Source organism: Triticum aestivum, chromosome 3D, assembly GCF_018294505.1.
Source record: "Triticum aestivum cultivar Chinese Spring chromosome 3D, IWGSC CS RefSeq v2.1, whole genome shotgun sequence".
Taxonomy (NCBI): Eukaryota; Viridiplantae; Streptophyta; class Magnoliopsida; order Poales; family Poaceae; genus Triticum; species Triticum aestivum.
Genome location: NC_057802.1, coordinates 55,376,351 through 55,397,442, shown reverse-complemented (window position 1 = coordinate 55,397,442; position 21,092 = coordinate 55,376,351). Strand labels below are relative to the sequence as shown.

The following is a 21,092-nucleotide window of genomic DNA, read 5'->3' as shown; positions in this document are numbered from 1 at the left end:
TTAACCACCTCAAAGGTCAATTTCTCCACCCTGTAGTTGTTCTCATCTCCAAAGGCCACTTCCAATTCGATCTTGCCGACTGGATAAGCCGACTTACCAGGTACCACACCATGGAAAATAGTGTTTGACTGGCTGAGGTTCTTATCAACCAACCCCATACGGAGAAAAGTCTCATAATAGAGGATGTTGATGCTGCTGCCTCCATCCATGAGCACCTTTGTGAACTTATATCCTCCCACTTGAGGAGCCACCACTAAGACCAAGTGGCCCGGGTTATCCACCCGGGGAGGGTGATCCTCCCTACTCCACACTATAGGCTGCTCAGACCACCGCAAGTAGCGCGGAACCGCCGGCTCAACAGCATTCACAGCCCTCTTATGAAGCTTCTGATCTCGCTTGCACAGACTAGTGGTAAACACATGATACTGTCCACCGCTAAGCTGCTTTCGATTGGTCTGATAACCCCCCTGCTGCTGTTGATGACCCTGGCCAGACTGTTGATTAAAGCCCCCTTGACCGTTCTGAGGACCAGAATTTGAGCCGCCCCCCGGGCCATGAAAGCCGCCGGCGCCTGAGCCGCCGCCCGGGCCATTGTAATTCTTAAAGGCCTTCATGATTGCACAATCCTTCCACAGATGAGTCGCTGGCTTCTCTCTAGAGCCATGCCTTGGACAAGGCTCATTCAACAGCTGCTCCAGCGTCGGACCTGACCCGCCGCCTCGGGGAGGGGGCCTCCCCTTACGGCGCTGGCTATTCCCTTGTGAGCTGGCGTTGGCCACAAACTCTAGGCTGCCGTCGGCCTTGCGCTTGCCTCCTCCTTGGTTCCCCGGGTTATGCTGAGGACCCTTGCCATTGCCGTTCTTCTTTCCCTTCCCTGTCCTTTCATCATCTGAAGGGGGATCCTTGGTACCATCAGAATCGGCGTACTTGACAAGAGCCGCCATTAGTGTACCCATATCACTGCAGTCGCGCTTAAGCCGCCCGAGTTTCATATTTAGGGGCACAAAACGACAATTCTGCTCCAACATTAAGACTACTGAGCCGGCATCCATCTTATCGGACGAATGTATGATCTCCTTAACCCGGCGAACCCAATGTGTCGTAGACTCACCCTCCTGCTGCTTACAGTTAGTCAAATCCACAATTGACATAGACTGCCTACAGGTATCCTTGAAGTTTTGGATGAACCGGGCTTTCAGCTCAGCCCAAGACCCGATGGAGTTCGGTGGTAGCCCTTTCAACCAAGTGCGGGCAGTCCCATCCAACATCATGGTGAAGTATTTGGCCATTGCCGCCTCACTGACCTCCAGTAGTTCCATGGCCATCTCGTAACTCTCGATCCAGGCTGCGGGCTGTAAGTCAGCCGTGTAATTAGGCACCTTTCTAGGGCCTTTGAAGTCCTTGCGTAGACGTTCATTGCGGATAGCTGGCACTAAGCAAGGGACACCCCCAGTCCTGGTAGGGATACCCACATCGACGGACGTCGTCGGATAAGCCGGGGGAGTCTGGTAAGCCGTCAACTGAGGCACCTGCTCCGCCTCTTGCCGCGCTCTGTCTTGGTCTGCTGCGTGAAAGGCTCCATTATAAGCCGGGCCATGGCCAGGGGGCGGGTCATGGCGTCGGACGTTACTTGAGCCGGTCGCTGAGACCATGTGCCTGTTGTAACTCGGGCTCTGACCCAGACGAGGGGTCGAGTGGATCCTATCCCGGCTGTAGGAGTACGCCTCCTGCTGCGCCAGTGCCGTCTGAAGGAGTTCCCTGACCCGGCGGGTTTCAATAGCCGTCGGAGAGTCGCCGTCGACTGGGAGAGCCGCCAGCCGTGCTGCTACAGCGACCATGTTCTCCAGCGGGTTATTATAATGACCTGGTGGTATAGGCACGTACTGAGGCGGGGCAGGGGGCATCTGGGGAGGCCCCATGACTTGTGGCTGAATAGGGGTCCCCGACCCGGGCACTATGACCCCTGGCGGGTTACTAGACCCTGCACCTGGCGTGTTGAAGAGGTTGCGTGGATCGTAAACCGGAGGGAGTCGAGATTGGGCCTTTTGATGCCTCCTCCTCAGGACCTCATTGGCCGCGTTTTGATCCATCGTGAGCCAGAAGGACTGCGCTTGAATCAACTGGGTTTGGGCATCGATAGCCGCTCGCTCCGTAGCCATCTTGATCCCTTCCGCTGCCAGATCCTCCTTAGCCTTCACCAGATCCAATTTTAACTGTGCCACCTCCACATCATGCTGAGCTTGATCCGCCGGGTCAACCGTGGCGGTTAACAGGGCCGTCATCTTGTCCGTGAGATCCATTAACACCTGAGCCGGCGAGGGCACCGGGTTTCCCGCTCCAGCAGCAGGGTTCTGAACAGGCTGTGCACCGGCCATAAACACCCCAACCTGACTTGGCGGCTCAAACGGGTCCAGAATACTGTCACCATCGGAACAACCCATGAGCCTGCCATCTTGAAGTTGATACAACGAGTTTGACTCATCGGTGGCCGACTCGCCGTCAGAGCCGGCGGCCGTCTCATCACCAGATCCAGATCGATCAGATAGTCCTCCGTGGATACACCCCACAAAAGCATGCCTTAAGGCAGGCCCGGCCCGGGCGGGTCGTGCACGCTGAGCCGTCTCGACGAGATCGGCGCAGAGACCCGGCTCAGGGCCCGGCTCACCAACCTTGCCAATGAAAACATGAATTCCGCCGAAGGGGACCCGTACTCAATTGAGCCGGCGTCGGGGCCCCAGTTTGCATCGTCGATGTAGAGCTTGCCGCGACGACTCTTGGTCATCCGGCCCACAGCGTATCCCTTGAGCCCTTCGAAGCTGCCCTTCAAGAACTCAAATCCACCGTGCGCCAGCCCCACGGTGGGCGCCAACTGTCGTGGAATTGTCACGGCAGATGTCCTCGAGCTAGGACTTAGTCGTGGAGCCATCGCAGCTAGGAAGCTTGAAGGGGTTAATGCGGGACAAGGAACACGAGGGTTTATACTGGTTTGGCCCCTTACGGTGAAGGTAAAAGCCTACGTCCAGTTTGAGGTGGTATTGATTAGGGTTACGATCACCAGAGAGCTAAACTGCTATGCCCGGCTCTCGATGAGATTGTTCTCGTCCCTAAACCGCTGCCGGGACGTCCCTTTATATAGGGAGGCTGACGCCCAGCAGCTCTCAGAGTCCTCGCCGGCTCATAAGAGTGTCCGGCTCGGACTCTCAACTATACTTGCCTTACACTACAAGTTCTACCATAATAATGATTGTAACTACGGGCCTTAAGCCATATCCGGGTCTTAAGCCCATCTCTGGCCCATCGTCTTCAGGCTTGGCTCCGGGCTTCTGGCAACGACCATATGAGTAACCCGGCCCCTCCTGGCGGGTGACTCTAAGGTCTATATCCTCAACAGATAGAAACTTCCAACTCAAGTTTTTCTTCATAAGATTGCATTAAAGCATCAACGATATGTTTAGTAAAAGCTTTATTTTGACTATAAGCATGCGGAGAATTTAGCACGGATTGCAACAAGGAAATACAATATATCAAAGAGCAATTATCATAATTAAATTCCTTGAAATCCAAGATAGTGGGTTCATTGATATCTAAAGTTTGACCTCTTCAATCCCACTTTTACCAATTTTATCATCAAGATCTAAAAACTCCGAATTTTTGGAACGCCTTCTAGGTAAAGGTGGTTCATCTTCAGTCCCATCATTATCAAGATTCATATTGCAAAACAAAGATTTAATAGGGGACACATCAATCACTTTTAGATCTTCATCTTTATTCTCATAAAAATTAGAAGAACACGCTTTCACAAAGCAATCTTTCTTAGCACGCATCCTAGCGGTTCTTTCTTTGCACTCATCAATGGAAATTCTCATGGCTTTGAGAGACTTACTGATATCATGCTTAGGTGGAATAGATCTAAGTTTCAAAGAATCAACATCAAGAGAAATTCTATCCACGTTCCTAGCCAATTCATCAATCTTAGGAAAATTTTCTTCAAGCAAAGCATTGAAATTATTTTGCGAATTCATAAATTCTTTAACACTAGTCTCAAATTAAGAGGGCATCTTATTAAAATTTCGATAAGGGTTGTTGTAGGAATTACCATAATTATTAGAGGAATTACTAGGATACGGCCTAGGATTAAAGTTTCCTCTATACGCGTCGTTACCAAAATTATTCCTACCAACAAAATTCACATCCATGGATTCATTATTATTCTCAATCAAAGTAGACAAAGGCATATCATTGGGATCAAAAGAAACACTCTTATTAGAAAATAATTTCATAAGTTTTCATCCATCTTTCCACTCAAAACATTAATTTCTTCTATCGCATGCACTTTTTTATTAGTAGATCTTTCGGTGTGCCATTGAGAATAATTAACCATAATATTATCTAGGAGTTTAGTAGCTTCTCCTAAAGTGATTTCCATAAAAGTGCCTCCCGCGGCCGAATCTAAAAGATTTCTAGAAGCAAAATTCAATCCGGCATAAAATTTTTGTATAATCATCCACAAATTCAAACCATGAGTAGGGCAATTACGTATCATTAATTTCATTCTCTCCCAAGCTTGTGCAACACGTTCATGATCAAGTTGCTTAAAATTCATAATATCGTTTCTAAGAGAGATGATCTTAGCGGGAGGAAAATACTTAGAGATAAAAGCATCTTTGCACTTATTCCAAGAATCAATACTATTTTTAGGCAAAGACGAAAACCAAGCTTTAGCACGATCTCTAAGCGAAAAAGGAAATAGCTTCAATTTAACAATATGATTGTCCACATCTTTCTTCTTTTGCATATCACACAAATCAACGAAGCCATTTAGATGGGTGGCGGCATCTTCACTAGGAAGGCCGGCGAATTGATCTTTCATGACAAGATTCAACAAAGTAGCATTAATTTCACAAGATTCAGTATCGGTAAGAGGAGCAATCGGAGTGCTAAGAAAATCATTGTTGTTGGTATTGGTAAAGTCACACAAGTTAGTATTATCTTGAGCCATCGTGACAAGCAAGTAATCCAACACACAAGCAAACAAGAAGCGAGCAAGAAAGAGGCGAACGGAAACAGAGGGCGAATAAAACGGCAAGGGTGAAGTGGGGGAAAGGAAAACGAGAGGAAAATGGCAAATAATGTAATGCGAGGGATAAGGGTTTGTGATGGGTACTTGGTATGTTGACTTTTGCGTAGACTCCCCGGCAACGGCGCGAGAAATCCTTCTTGCTACCTCTTGAGCACTGCGTTGGTTTTTCCCTTGAAGAGAAAGGGTGATGCAGCAAAGTAGCGTAAGTATTTCCCTCAGTTTTTGAGAACCAAGGTATCAATCCAGTAGGAGGCAACGCACAAGTCCCTCGCACCTACACAAACAAATAAGAACCTCGCAACCAATGCGATAAAGGGGTTGGTATGACAAAGATAGCATAAGATAATGATAAGAGCTGATAGATATGATAAGATAATGTTTTTGGTATTTTTATGAAAAAGATAAATAAAGATGCAAAGTAAAACAAAAGGCAATAGAAATAGCTACGTGTTGGAAGATTAATATGATGGAAAATAGACCCGGGGGCCATAGGTTTCACTAGTGGCTTCTCTCAAGATAGCATAAGTATTACAGTGGGTGAACAAATTACTGTCGAGCAATTGATAGAATTGAGCATAGTTATGAGAATATCAAGGTATGATCATGTATATAGGCATCGCGTCCGCGACAAGTAGACCGAAACGATTCTGCATCTACTACTATTACTCCACACATCGACCGCTATCCAGCATGCATCTAGAGTATTAAGTTCATAAGAACAGAGTAATGCTTTAAGTATGATGACATGATGTAGAGGGATAAACTCATGCAATATGATAAAACCCCATCTTGTTATCCTCGATGGCAACAATACATACGTGCCTTGCTGCCCCCGCTGTCACTGGGAAAGGACACCACAAGATCGAACCCAAAGCTAAGCACTTCTACCATTCCAAGAAAGATCAATCTAGTAGGCCAAACCAAACTGATAATTCGAAGAGACTTGCAAAGATAACCAATCATACATAAAAGAATTCAGAGAAGATTCAAATATTGTTCATAGATAATCTTGATCATAAACCCACAATTCATCGGTCTCAACAAACACACCGCAAAAGAAGATTACATCAAATAGATCTCCAAGAGAATCGAGGAGAACTTTGTATTGAGATCCAAAGAGAGAGAAGAAGCCATCTAGCTAATAACTATGGACCCGAAGGTCTGAGGTAAACTACTCACACATCATCGAGGAGGCTATGGTGTTGATGTAGAAGCCCTCCGTGATCAATGCCCCCTCCGGCAGGCCGCCGGAAAAGGCGCCAAGATGGGATCTCACGGGTACTGAAGGTTGCGGCGGTGGAACTAGGTTTTCGTGGATGCCTCTGATGATTTGGGGGTACGGAGATATATATAGGAGGAAGAAGTACGTCGGTGGAGCAACGTGGGCCCCACGAGGGTGGAGGGCGCGCCTGGGGGAGGTGGGCGCGCCCCCTACCTCATGCTCTCCTCGTTGATTACTTTACGTAGACTCCAAGTCCTCTGGATCACGTTTGTTCCAAAAATCACGTCCCGAAGGTTTCATTCCGTTTGGACTCCGTTTGATATTCCTTTTCTGCGAAACTCTGAAATAGGCAAAAAAACAGCAATTTAGGCTGGGCCTCCGATTAATAAGTTAGTCCCAAAAATAATATAAAAGTGTATAAATAAGCCCATTAAAGATCCAAAACAGAATATATAATAGCATGGAACAATCAAAAATTATAGATACGTTGGAGACGTATCAGCGTCCCAGAGGACGACAACGACAACAACGGTGCGGCACGCCGCCTCTGCTGCCGCCGGAAATAGTTTTTTTGGGGTTTAATACTGTATATTGAATTCTCAATCATATGAATATAAATTTGCAGTGTGACTGAATGAAAGATATGGTTTGAACGAACTTGCGTTTTTCTCTCTTAATATACAGACTTATCAAACGATTTTCTTTTGAAAAACGTCAATGCTTTTTAAATATAAAACACTCATCGCAAACATTTTAGTTAGAACACCCGGATGCAAACCGACAGCTTCCCGAGGAAGCCAAGGGAAAATGTGCCGAGCAGGATTTCTGCATCCCTTCAACGCAAACGGTTGTTTTGTATGACCCGTGTGCAACCACGTACAAACAATTATGTAAGATTTGCATATCTATCATTTTGGGTATGTTGCCATTTGTCAAACTAGAAAGATTGACATTTGTTTATCTAGTAACATTGCCATTTGTCAACCTTGTAACACTGCGATTTGTCAAAATATGCAGCTAAAAATCACTAGCACTATCTAATTTTTGCAACTAAAATCACTAGCACTATTCATATAGACACCACTCGCAGGCGTGAGTTGATGGACGCATATGCAAATGTACCATTGATTACATACAACAAGTCATCAGCCCACAACGACAACGAGGATACACGTTGGATTATAGATCATTTCCAACAAAACATTCTAGTAAAGTTTTTCTCACACAACAAATAACAAAGCGATTGAATGAACTTCAGCTCAACCACTCGTCGGCGTTGGAAACGCTTGCTTTGAACCAAAAGTGATTCTCTGGGAAGGGCCAGCTACTGTCAATCTCGAGACCAACGCAGGACTGATCATCCAGGCTGAAGCGGCCTATGTCAGGACCCATATTGGGACGGTAGGGAAGCATAGCAATGTCCGAGGTATAGATACAGTTGATTCTCATAAATGGTAGTAACATTGTGTCAACAGCAGCTGGATCACCTTCCACCATCATTGGATAGTTTTGTCCAAGGAAGAGCGAGTTTCCTCCAAGATTTTCAATACTGAACCAGGGAGAAGGTGTTGGCGCTAGTACACTAGTATCCATCCCGAATACCCTGCAACGGAAGTTGGAATAGGTCCGGAGAGTGCGACCATGCGAGACAACACCTGCTTCCTTAGTAACATGAGCAGTGCCCTGTATACAGACAAGAAGAGGTGATCCATCAGAATAAGTTGCCAAGCGCCACTGAGTATATGGGTCCTGCTCGTCCTCATGCTCGTGATCATCATCATCGTCATCTCCCCCTTGGTTATAAAATTTTTCAATTATAGGTGGTGGAATGTTCACAGAACCTTGGAAACACAAGAAGGTTAATTAATTAGTAAAGGCAAACGTACCGAAAGCATGATGATTCCATGCAAAAACAGTACACATCAGTTCATAGGACCTTGATATACGCATGCATGTGGATGAAACAATTATAATCATGGTGGAAGACAAACGTATCGAATGCATGATGATTCCATGCAAAAACAGTGCCACGAGTGGTGGCAGCAAACACAAGACCCTCGTATTAAATTGCATCACAGTACTCATCCGTGTACAGAAATTGATTTTTGAGCAATATCCATCGAGGCGTGGAAGTAAGGAAGGCAACAAGCTTGTCGAAGATAGCAACAACTTCATAGTTCGTGTAATCCCAAGAGCGGTTGGGAACTCGACAAATTGTTATCTTCCATAGACGACAGTCACCATGATCGTATTTGAACTCACGTAGAATACCGGTGTACTCAACCTCTGGGCAGTCATCTGAGATTTTTGGAAGTGGAACCCGGTGACGAGTGTACACATTCACAAGTTCCCACTCGCAGTTGTACCCAATATAAACAACCCAATCTCCATTTGCGCCTGCCCAAGCCTTGCCCTCAAGTGATGGCATCTTAACATCATACGTATCATTATCAAGCGGCATCAACTTGCACAAGGCGAGGCTTCCCTCGTCCCCGCGCCAGTCAGCAGGGTCACGGCGAAGAAGATAGGGGAGATCAAACTACTCCTGGACCCTTGGGTTCCTTGTAATGATGTTATTAGTTGAGTCGAGAATGGTCTTGAACGAACCTGCCATGCTAGCCGAGGTGATGACGTCGCACCGATCAATGAGTTCCTCCACAGCGTCATCATTCAGATTGGGGCAAGAATAACGGGGTCGTTTCCGGCCTGTTCCCTCCATGGAGAAGATGATCGAACAATGGCAGAAGGAAGGGTGAAGGCAAATGGAGGGAGGAAGAGCGAGCGACAGCGGTTCCAAATTGAGAGGGAAAGGCGAAGAGGCGATGGACGGTTGCCACGGTACACGAAGAGGCGCCTGGGGAGCGAACGGTTGCCATAGAGGTCACACATTGACGACAAGGGCCGAGTGAACCGCATGCGTATATTGCACACACCTTGATCTGGCTGACCGTTTCTTTTGTGTTGCCTAATCACAAACAGTTCATCCGAGTGAACCGTATGCTGTTATCGCACACACCTTCATCTGGCTGCCCGTTTCTTTTGTGTTGCCTAATCACAAATAGTTTATCCGAGTGAACCTTATGCTGTGTATCGCACACGCCTTCATCTGGCTGCAAGTTTTTTTTTGTTCCTCCTCATCGCAAACAGTTAATTGAACTGAACCGTATGCCCTTCATCGCACACGCAACTAAAACCTGAACCGAGTTTGATGCATCCGGCATCGCAAACGTTTTATACATTTCTGATGGTTTTCATACACCACCGTTTGGGATTCTTGCATCGCACACAGTTTCTCAAAGGGTCTCTGATCGTAGTGTCGCGTTAGCAGCATCCTGCAGTAGTGTTTGCTAAGTTACTACTGTTGTTGCTGTTACAATCATTATAAAACTGCTACTGTTACTATTACCGCTACTATCAAAACTATCAAACTACTGCGCTACTAAACACTTTGCTGTAGAGAAACAAATTTCCATGTGTGGTTGAATTGACAACTCAACTTCCAAGGCCTATAAATATTCTTTGGCTCCCTTTGTGTCGAATTAATAAATTTAGTCAAATACTACCCTCGAAGACTGTCATGATCCCCTATACTTGTGGGTTATCAACCATGTCCACCAGCTTGATGCCCTTGTTGACCACCTGCTTGAGCTTCCCTTGGAGCACCTTCACCATGTCCGGGTTCCCCCAATCAATGCTCTTCTCTGTCCAGGAAACAAGCCTTCTTGGAGGCTCGCCGAAAAGACGGGGGTCTCTTTTTGACCCTTTGTGCGCAGGTTGGTTATGTAAAACCATTCCTGCTGCAACAACTTGATGGTCTCCACAAAGGTTCCCTTAGGCCAGATCACATTGGGAAGTTTTCTTATCTTGGCCCCACCGCATTCAGCGAGCTGGGGGCCACTACTCTTTGGCATCACACTAAACATCTTCAGCCAGAGGCTGAAGTGCGGCTTGACGCGGAGGAAAGCCTCACATATAGTGATAAAAGTGGCTATATGGAGAATTGAATTTGGGCCTAGGTGGTGGAAATCTAACCCGTAGTAAAACAGCAAACCCCTTACGAGTGGATTAAGGGGGAATCCCAAATCTTGGACAAGGTGAGGGATGGAAACCACCCTTTCCCCTTTCTTGGGAGTGGGGATGGCGGAGGAAGAATGGCTGGTCTCACCCTCCATTGGGGCTCGACACATGGCTAATGCAGGAATGTATCCTGCAGCCCTGAGCTCCTCGATGGTGCCCACGGTGACATTGGAGGGAACCCATTGCCTCTTCAAGCCAACGTTAGATGCTGAGGCCGCATAATCTTTTCCCTTGCCGTACATTTCCATTGAAGGATGGGGGGAAGAATATGAGCGGGTTGGAGGCTTCAAGGTGGATGCAGAGCTTTTGTGAGCTTTGGGCTATGGAGCACGGGATGGAAGCGCAGGAAAAAATGATTTACTTCTCCTCACTTTGTAGGCCAGTAAAAGACCAAGAGTCCCCGTGTTGCGTCGGATAAATCGTCTATTCCCAACCCTTCGTGACATTACACATGCATCGGTTAACTAGCCTATTGATGATATCCCTTGAAAACCGGGACACGATCTCCGTATTGATAAGACACACCAATAAGAGGCTGCCTCGGGCTACAATACGATTCGTGATAACTTATTCAATCCCACAATAGGTGGTGATGGTTCGATAAAGCTTTCGGGTTTAAATTCTCTCACTGGTCATGCCTGTGTGGCAAATCTTTGAGCCTAAGTTAACTCAGGACCTCGGACGCGGAGGTAGCCCTTTGTAAAAATAAAAATAAACCTTACTCTTTCCTTGTCGAGGTTGAGCTTTTAAGAATATGGGTGACGGGTTCAACTATAGAAGAAAGCCCGATAATTATCAGGTAATAAAAGGACTTTAGATGGAAATATGCGTTGACAAAGAAGGAACCCACCTGCCAAGCCAAAGTCATCAACAAAAGAAGTCGTTCCGAGGAGGGAGTGTAGTCCTAGGCTTTGAAGACCAGTTTAAGGACTACTGAGGGTGTCCTGGACTAAGGGGGGATCAACCTGTACGACCCGTCATCCATGGGTCGGGTTGATGACCCACCAACCATTGGAGGGAGGACTACCGAAGATGTGATCCTTGACGTGAGCAAGATGGAAACTTCCGAAGACTTGGCATGTACTTCAAGGAAAGTTCTAGTAGTCGGTGTGTTTATTCCTAGTTGGCAACCGACCATATGTGTAACCTAGGCACCCCTGGTGCATATATAAGCCGAGTGGTTTAGTATTTACGGGGAGAAGGACAAGCCTAAAGAACAGAATCATCTGATCTCGAGGTACACCATCTTGTACTCTGTACTCCATCACATCAATACAATCAAAGCAGGGCGTAGGATTTTACCTCTTCAAGAGGGCCTGAACCTGGGTAAACATCGTCTCCCATATTTCCTGTTACCATTGCTCCTAGACCCACAACTCAGGACCCCCTACCCGACATCCGCTGGTTTTAGTACTGACACCGCCCGCCGCTGCTAGGTATTCCTGCATTAGTGTGTGCTTAGCCATGTCGTCCCACTGTAATGAATCCAAACCTGGTAGGCTTCACAAGCTTCAAAGGTAGTGTTGTGCCACATGGCCCTTCCGTCCCATGACCAGACACATGCACAACACATTGTTGGCGATCCGTTTCATTTCGCTCGCCCTGCCGGTCACTCATTTACATTTAGTCTCTGCCTTAACTCTTAATACCATCATCCAATAGGGGGTGCCACCACTATTCTTGAGTTCACTGCCACCACCACACAAACACACACAAAAGCACACACTGAGAAAACCAGCCAAAACCGAGATTGTGTCCGCAGCGTCGCCGTCGTGGGTCATCTTGGGGAACATTTCATGGCAATGACAACCTTTGATATCCCCCTCCCTTCGGGTATGACCGACTTCTCCCTTGCACCCCCAATGTCTTTATGCATCCCGCTCCTCACCAGTCCCTGCATATCTTGCCTTGTCACACCATCTTCAACAACTTCTCTTCCGCCCTCGCTGTTGAACCCATGAGCCAGCCTCCTCGTCCGCAATGACTAGGTCATGCCATGGATCCCCGCTGTCATTGATACCCCTGACCAGTAGGAGTTATACATTTGTTTGTCATGGCTACTTCAAAACTTATATTTTTATATAAATCGTAAACGTGTTTTTGGTGTAGAAACTCGCGAGTTGTCATATATGTGATGTGAACATCGACATATTTTTAAAAGAAAAACACACGAGTTAGTCACGACATTTTTTTGTATCTGGAATATGTGACCCCGCATCCTACCCTTGAATAGGACCCTATTCTTCATGCGATGGTTGGGATACCATTTGGCAACTTGCCCACACCAAGCTGAAGTTCGACAATGTACAAAGTCGACCTTCCCAATTGTCGTAGCAAGCCGCATCAACGCACTTACACACTCCGCATAGATAGTTAGCTGTTTTTTTTTTTGAGGGGGTAAAAAAGTTAGCTGTTGTAGTATCGCGCACTAGGTTTCGCCCGTGCACAAGTTAATGACCTTTATTACCCAAAAAAAGAAACAGAGTTAATGAGCTTCACAGTCATTCGGTGGTGCACTGGGCAGGCACGTAAATGTGGATCGCCTCGACCAAGGCAGCTGCGAATGTAGCGACGTTGCAGGCAACACGCTTGCCTGACCGTGTATTCTACGTGCACGGGTCCATCCATGGATGGCTGGCAATGCCACAAAAAGGGCGTCTCCGCTCCACGACAGTATGGCGCACCTCCCATCTGTTCACCGGAACGGAAGGAACTGCAACCCAGAAAGACGGCGATCGAATCAAACAGCGCCTGGTCTCTGCGGTCCAACTGCTTTCTCTGCTGCAGCCGCGCGCGCTAGCCGACGAACCAGCTGCGCTTTGCACGTTCCAAAGGCGGCGCGTGCCGTTCGGCCATCTCACCATCACCAGTTGAGCACGACCCGGCCTGCCTTCCGTTGGGGCAGCTCGGACGAAGGTAGTGAAATGCACAGGGGACTCAGTTTTCCTGGTGCTCTTGCCTTAGGAGTTGGTGTCGGAACCCTGAACATGTTAATCGATCCACAATAACCCAAAATCTCAGATTTTTCTTTGCAAAGTAGCACAAGAACGTGTAAAAATAGGCATATAGCCAGTAGCAAGTAACAACATGGACACATAGGAGCGCATCCGCTTGAGAAAAAAGTGTACTAAACCTCTTTTTTTATGGAAATAAGCAAATATGCAACACCAACAAAAACTAAATTACCACCTCTTCAGTTACTTATGAATCAAGCTTTCAGAGTCTAGCTATTTCTCACATCCGGAAGGATTTAAGTGAGATCATATATTCTATGTACTAAAAATGAAAAAGATCAATCCTCCACCGGATTTACACGAGGATTAAGAAAAGCCTTAAAGTCCGAATAACCGGAAGGATTTAAGTGAGGTCATGTATTCTATGTACTAAAAATGAAAAAGGTCAATCTCCCATCAGATTTACATGAGGATTAAGAAAAGCCTTAAAGTCTGGATAAATTACCAGTACTTCATGAAACAGAGTACATTACCTTGTCCCAGTCGACGTCGTCGCTGAACGAAGCAATGCACCAGCCCCTTTCTATATGCTGCAGTCATTCGATCATCATAGACTACAAGAAAGTAGGCTAGTTAAATCTCAAAATGACATCTCTCACAATATTCAGAGTACAGTCAATACCATTAAGCATTTGGGTCAAATAGATTTGCATACAAAATAAATTTGCAGGTTGGCGTATGTTGATAAAATAAGCTACCCCCTGATGACCGCTATGGAAATAGCAAGTGTATAGTTTCAACTTTCAATAACACTGAAGGCTTAAGCTGATGAACTATTTTTTTCTCAAACACACACCTAAATGTGTGTTTCCTTTGTTTAGCTCAGGAATTTACAAATACTGGAAAAAAATACTACAAAACATGACTCCGAAAGAAAGTATATTTAATGATAATATAACCAGGTCGTAAGGAAAATCCAAAACTGATGGCTAAACTGGACAGGCAGAGAAAGAGCATATCTTAACAAAATACCTGGTAGAGCACCCTACAACAAACCTCCAAAATGATTAACGATATCGATCATTCCTCAGTGCCTGCAGAAATAAAATAAAAATAGTAATCAGGACAAACTCTTCTGTGCAGAAGTACACTCTAAATTCAGATCTAACATTTTAAAAAAATCCAGTGATGCTAAAGAGGAGAAATCTTGCACAGATTTGAAGAAGTCACCATAATCCCGCATAGGGCATCCTAGTGAGAAGCAATCAGGTGTCCTGAAACAAAGTAGGATCTATTAGAGAAAATTTAAAAAGGTGTGTCGGTATGTCACCAGAAAATATAAGGTTGTAAACATACCAGAAGTACTCATTTAGAGCTATCATAAATACACCACGTAGAATGTGGTGATTTTCCATGCTGAATTTTTTCTGCCTCCTACCAAATATAAGAGAACCATATCCATTACCAAGAAGCTTCTTCATTTCTTTCGGGGATATGTGTTCGACCCAAAGGCATTTTTTCTCGCATCAATATCGGAAACCACTCCCCTGATCATGCTCTCTGTATCTGTCTTTAACATATTTGTTAGACGTGAAATCTGTAGCGAAATTTTAAGCTGATGAAAAATCATACAGAGGGAGATCTCTTCCCATGTTCCCCATTACGAGAGGGAGGAGAGAGGAGGGAGACGAGGGAGATCTTACCAGGGATGAGGCCATTTTCGGAGAGGAAGTGAAGGACGGTGGGTGTGGAGGCGGAGCTCGGTCTGCTACCGACGAACAACGGCATGTGACGGGGTGGCGGAGCTCAAACCTAACCTTTCCCGTTGTGCGTGACGAAGAGGATGGGCTGGAGGAGGCGGATCTGGGCTGGCCTCCGCCGCACGCGACAGGTGATGGAGCCGCCTGCTACATTTCTCTTTGTGTGTGAGGATCGAGGAAGGAGATGGCGTGGCCGCGTGGGGATGAGGTGGTGGACAGAGGAAGAGGGCAGATCTGGAACCAGGCGGCCACTCGTGTGTTTGATATGTTCGTTGGCATGATCTTATCTCCTCTCATCTGCCATCTCTTCTCTCAGTGACCCCGTCTCGTCTCGTCTCGTCTCTGCAGGTAGAGCGGCCAGAGGAGCAGACCAACATCCCTCTTTACCTTCCACGCAACACCAACATGGTGAGCTTCCCCTCTCCCCCATCTACTCCCATATCTGAACATCAACTGCAGTTTGTACATTTTGGTTATACTTTGTTTCAGTTTGTACACATCTCGTTTTGGTTAAACTCTTGTCTTAGATGCCATGGCTGATGCGAATAATGGAATCAACATATTGCTTTGCAACAGTATTACTCATGTAATACAAATAATTGCAGAAGTATAAACATACTTATGCAACACATATGAGGACTTGGGGGCCTCAAACGGTCATTTTACATGACATAAAATTATGCATAATCATTATTATGCAATTTACCAATGGTCTACCCTGCATATTTGCTCTGAAGCCCATGGCTTAACACGCAAATAACAATAATCTTATTGTCAAAGTGCTAAAGCCAAGGGGCTAAAATGCAAGATCTGATAAGCATATATGCCTTAAATCAGAGAAATCATGGACTTTTCCAGGATTAACAAATAATCCAATGGCTGATTTGCAAAATCGCCAAAGAGATAGGATTTTCTCCCTTCTCTTTCTTGTGCGGTTACTAATTCCCTTAGGGAATTAACCGTCGTCTGCAGCCGCTGGTTCCCGTGCGCCGCCGTGGTCGGGGGTCGTCGCCGGTCGAGATTCACGCGACACCTACGCCGCCTCTGGGCCAAGGACCATACAGTCCCGCGCATAGGGCCGGTGGCCGCTACCACCATTGGCGGCAGGGCCTCTCGGAGACGGGAGCCGAGACCCTTCGCCGCTGGTGCCAGGCCATGCCATTCGCCGGGACCACATGCAGGTCACCATCGCGCCGAGTCCTATTGGACATCGCCCGCCGGGGTTGCGGCCGCGTGCACACCTGGGACGCCGCCTCCACCAAGCTTTGACGGCTGCGTGCTGCCACTCGGCATGGCTGCACGCTTACACGTCGGAGCGTGCCTCTCCACGCTGCGCCGCCAATCTTTTGGACCGCCGTCGCTGGAAACACCAGCAATGGGGTCGAGGCCGCTGCGCATGTTGGGCACTGCCTCCGTGCTGTAGAAGCGCGCCGCGGAATCAAGGACGAAATCTCACCGCTTAGAGGCGTCGTGGAGGACGAGAACTCCTATTACTTTCCCAAGAACAGCGCTCATTCGAGTTCTCCCACTTTCTCTTTGGTGTTCGATCCATCCACTTCTTCCGAGCGCATGCATGGGAAGAAGTAATTCGTGCTGTTCATGTTGCCAAGGCAATCGATTTTCCGACTGCGCCAACTGCTCTCGGGCCGGCCTCTTCTTGGACGATTCGGTGAGGCAATTCTCGCAGGAAAAGGCAATTGATCAGATTCTACTTACTCCATGTTTCTTAATCACAAGAAGACAAACGAAATTAACACTCTATGATTAATCTCCTGTACACGGATGCATGCATGCTCCATGGTGCTGCCGCTGCATGTGCCTGCGCAGCCAACTGTGACATCGCGTGCTGTTGCCGCCGCCGCGATGGCCATCTGCATCTCGTGCCTCATCGTCGTGATGGTCGCTGCTTTGTCTCGCACGGAAGTGCGCTTCTCCATTGCGTATAACTGCTGTTTTCTTGGCCGAATTACTCTCCAGGCAGAGACTATGTGCTGATAACGTATTGTAAAGTGAAAGTAAAGGAGACACATGAAGAGTCCAAATGACCCACTAGTTCCATCGCAATGTGGGAGATCCATTTATATACATGGTTAAGGGGTGTGTTGGGGAGACACCTCTTCCCCAACAGACACCTCCTGAAAAGCATCCCTCCCATATAATTGATCACATATTTTTATTTCTTAACAGTTTATATTGATCGTGGGCATAAATTACCTCTGTCGTGGTTTACAAGATGGTTACTGAACTCTAGGATTCGGTGTTTACAAACTGAAAGAAAGATAGAAGGATACGGGGGAGATGGAGATAGAGGAGGTTGAGATTACATGTCCAGGTTGTTTACAAATCTATGTCTAATATACTACCCTCGGTGGCCGCCGCCGTGATGCTCATCCTCATCCTCTGTGGTGCAACATCCCGTTCCTATCTCCTCCCTACCGACGACGGCGATCATGGCACCCCGGGGCTTGCCCATATCCTCTGGAGAAACCATGGGATCTGACGCCGATGTCTCCCTTGCCTGGCCGTGGATCACCATTGGCAAAGGGTCACGCCACGTTGCATCGTCTGTGGGAACAAAAAACTGGCTGGTGGTTACGTTGTTTTTTTTATACAAAAGTGGTCGCTGCATTTTATTTTTGAGATGTATATAAGTAATTATGTTGATTTGTTAGCACGATTTTTTTAGATTTTCTTTTGAGAAATGCGTGGACAGAAGTGGGCTGCTCCTGAACTTCTGCCGGGCTAGTGGGCTGCTCATGAACTGGGCCTATTTGGCCTATAGGCTATTATTTTTTTCACATATGCATTAGACACACCTATATACGGTTTTTTTTTTTGCAAAAGTATTTTTTTGAACATAAGTACAAACACAAGCGCTCATATATACGCGCATACACTCAAGCACACACGCACACCCTATTCCTATGAGCACCTCCGAGAGACTGAGCTGGCATATCATCTTGAGATTACGAAGTCACCGTAGGTGTCTCGTAGTCGACGGGAACGTCTCCTCCCACTGAACGCACATTGCCGGAAATTCTGAAATAAATCCAGAATAAATGTGAGCATCAGGATTTGAACCCTGGTGGGCTGGGGATGCCACTGTCCACCTAACCATCTAACCATTCGCAAAAGTATTTGGGTGTACATCTGTAAACGGTACACCCACGCCCCATAGTGGATGCCCCCCCCCCCCCCCCCGACAATATATGTTTATCAGCTGTTAATTAATATTCACGTCTTCCTGTAAAATAATAATAATAATTTAATGTTCACGTCGCGATGTAGGTGTGCACGCATGCCATATGCAAATACACTAATCTATTAATTACCCAGTTTTGAATATATAGTACAATTCTGGTTTACCATTTGATGGGTTGCATTTTAGCTTGGTATTAGATACAATAATGAATGATGACAAGTACAGTGCTACTATATATCTGGAAAATTCATACTCCCTCATTTTAAAAGTATAGTGCATATGTTGTTCCAAACTAAACTTTATAAAACTAGCCCACTTATAAAAGTCTATAAACATCTATGCTAACAAATCAACATAATTACTTATATTCATCCTGGAATATATTTTCATATTGTATTTGTTAGTTATTGTACTTATTTTTTACAATTTAAACCTAGTCAAAACTAATAAAGTTTGACTTAACAAAAACAATCATGCACTATGTTTAAAAATGATTGTATGTTAGGTAGTACTAAACGCTGCTACTTTCATTTATAGATGAATACAACTGTATTATAAGTGCTAATTTTCAGAACAATTTTGACAATGAAAACTAGTAATTTGATTAATATATTAAATCAACCTAATCATAAAATGTAGAACTTAAAATCTAAAAGAAATGATTGTTCTAGATTTGGTATAATGTAATATGTTGTGATAGAAAACAATTGTCACGCGGGATGCCTCACATGTATCAGTCTGCATGCATGGCTATTATCTAGATGTATAAACATGTATGTATTCGATTGTATAGGAAAAAAACACGTCGCTATGATTGCTATAGAGACGTGCTTGAATTGATTGTAACCACCGAAGTTGATGGTGACTAGAGAAGACAACAGAATAGCTGATTTGGAAGCTTGAAAGAGTATATCTTGTATCAAAAGTTGGTGCAAGATATGTACGCCATGTCACTGTGCAAGGAGAATAAGGGAATGTTGATTCCAGTATGCTAAGTGCAGCTAAGACTTCATACAAAAAATTAATTGCATGGTAAGCCTTCATTGAGGAAATGATTGTAAATAGAGATAGATGTTTCGTCCGGCTCTGAGAAACAATTCGGCAACCCCGCTCTTCCCTTTGCCTCTTCCACATCCATTTTGGAAACTTGATTCGGTTGAGTTTGCTGAGGATCCTGAGGGCTTGTTTTGTTAGACAGATCCTCACCTGGATCCCAGTCCAATCCACGTGGAACAGCCCCATGTGGAAGTATTCCCCCGATCTGAGAAATGTGTGTGTGGTTGAGTACAGGCAGGATTGGGAAAACCCCAATCCAATCCACCCCGCTCCACTACTTGAGAGAAACAACTTCTCTAAGTCATGGAATGAAAAAATGGAAAGAAATCCAGAATCCGTCTTTCTCAAGGCTTTGGTTTAGTACTAAGGAGAGCATAAAGAGGAGGATTGGGTTTGGATGGGTGTTGAGGGGATTGGGCGACAAGTAGGGAATCAACCCAATTCTTGAGTGGATTAATCCTACCAGGAGACTGATTTGATTCCCCTACAACCAAACAAACATGGACTGACCGCGATCCTTACCCAACCCTTGAAATATTTATGTCCTTATCCACTAGGAAATCCAGGGTGAACCTATTGAAATGAACATTGGGTTTCAGGCTTTTATGTTTCCCGATCTCAATAAACCCAACCTATTATGTCCAATCCACCGACCATACATGGGCCTCTTGAGCCACACAGAGAAGACCCCCACGGAAATTGGGTGATGTGGGAGGGGAATCAACCCGATATATGCTTTCATGGTTCCCCTAACTATATGATTGCTCACTTTTGCCAATTCCTTTCAGTTCGAAATTGTGTAACTTATGATCATACATTCATACTTAATGGCGGTGAAGGTGAAGAGTCTTTATAGTAGAGTGTCAAAAAGATTATTTTGGCCAACACTATAATTTTCAGCACATGTCGTATCGAGAAATAAAATTTTGGCAATAATTTGGAGACCACAGACGTGTCGGCATAATTTACCAACTTATGTCCATGTGTCAAGATATGACATGCTGACAATTGATCTGCCACCATACATGGGTTTTATGGATAGATGGTGGTGTTCGCAAACATAGACCATTTTATAGTGCCTAATGGATTTGGTGCCCCAAAACAAACATACCTAAAAGTTAAATTTCATATGGATTTGGTCGGGTTCATGATGAATACTAGGGCGCGGCCTACTTATAGGGGAAAAAGCCATTTTTTCATTGATTTTTCTGAGTTTAGTCTTTTTGTTTCATTTTTGTTTTTCATAGTTTTTCTTCGTTTCTTTCTCAATTTTTACTTGTTTTTAACTTTCTTTCCTTTTCTTCCATTCTCTTTATTACCCTTTCCGGTTCTGATTGTTTTTTTCTTTTCTTCTCTGTTTTACTTTGGTTTTGTTTGTCTCTTTCTAGTTTTCATTGATTTTTCTTGCTTCCTCTCGGGTTTCACTCTTTTTCTATACACAATTTTTATATACTTCTAATGCACTATTTTAATACATGTTTAACATTTCTTAAATTCTTGATTAAAAAATTTCAAATACCTGCTTAACATTTTTTAAATACATGGTCAACATTTTTCTATACACATTTAATATTTTTTCAAATGCTTAATTAACTTTCTTTAAACACAAGTTTAAGAATTTTTGAATGAACGGTCAACATTTGTTCTATACACATTAATTTTTTTAAACACAAGTTTAACCTTCTCGTAATACATGGACAAAAAAAATTATGTACACATTTACCAAATTTTCAAATATAAA

General features: G+C 45.2%; 1 long non-coding RNA gene across 3 annotated transcripts; it reads right to left on the bottom strand.

The window, feature by feature from the left end:
• Positions 1-9,703: 9,703 nt before the first annotated feature.
• LOC123077375 (uncharacterized) lies at positions 9,704-15,497 on the bottom strand. 3 transcript variants are annotated; one of them, XR_006436606.1, is made up of 5 exons: positions 15,037-15,495; positions 14,690-14,899; positions 14,366-14,607; positions 13,867-13,947; positions 9,704-12,401 (listed from the first exon to the last, which is right to left on the bottom strand). It is a non-coding gene; the product is annotated as an uncharacterized lncRNA (long non-coding RNA). The 3 variants fall into 3 exon arrangements; XR_006436605.1 differs by lacking the exon at positions 9,704-12,401 and adding an exon at positions 12,822-13,360 and having other exon boundaries at positions 14,690-14,903; positions 15,037-15,497; XR_006436604.1 differs by lacking the exon at positions 9,704-12,401 and adding an exon at positions 12,822-13,360 and having other exon boundaries at positions 15,037-15,491.
• Between the last annotated feature and the right edge of the window lie 5,595 nt (positions 15,498-21,092).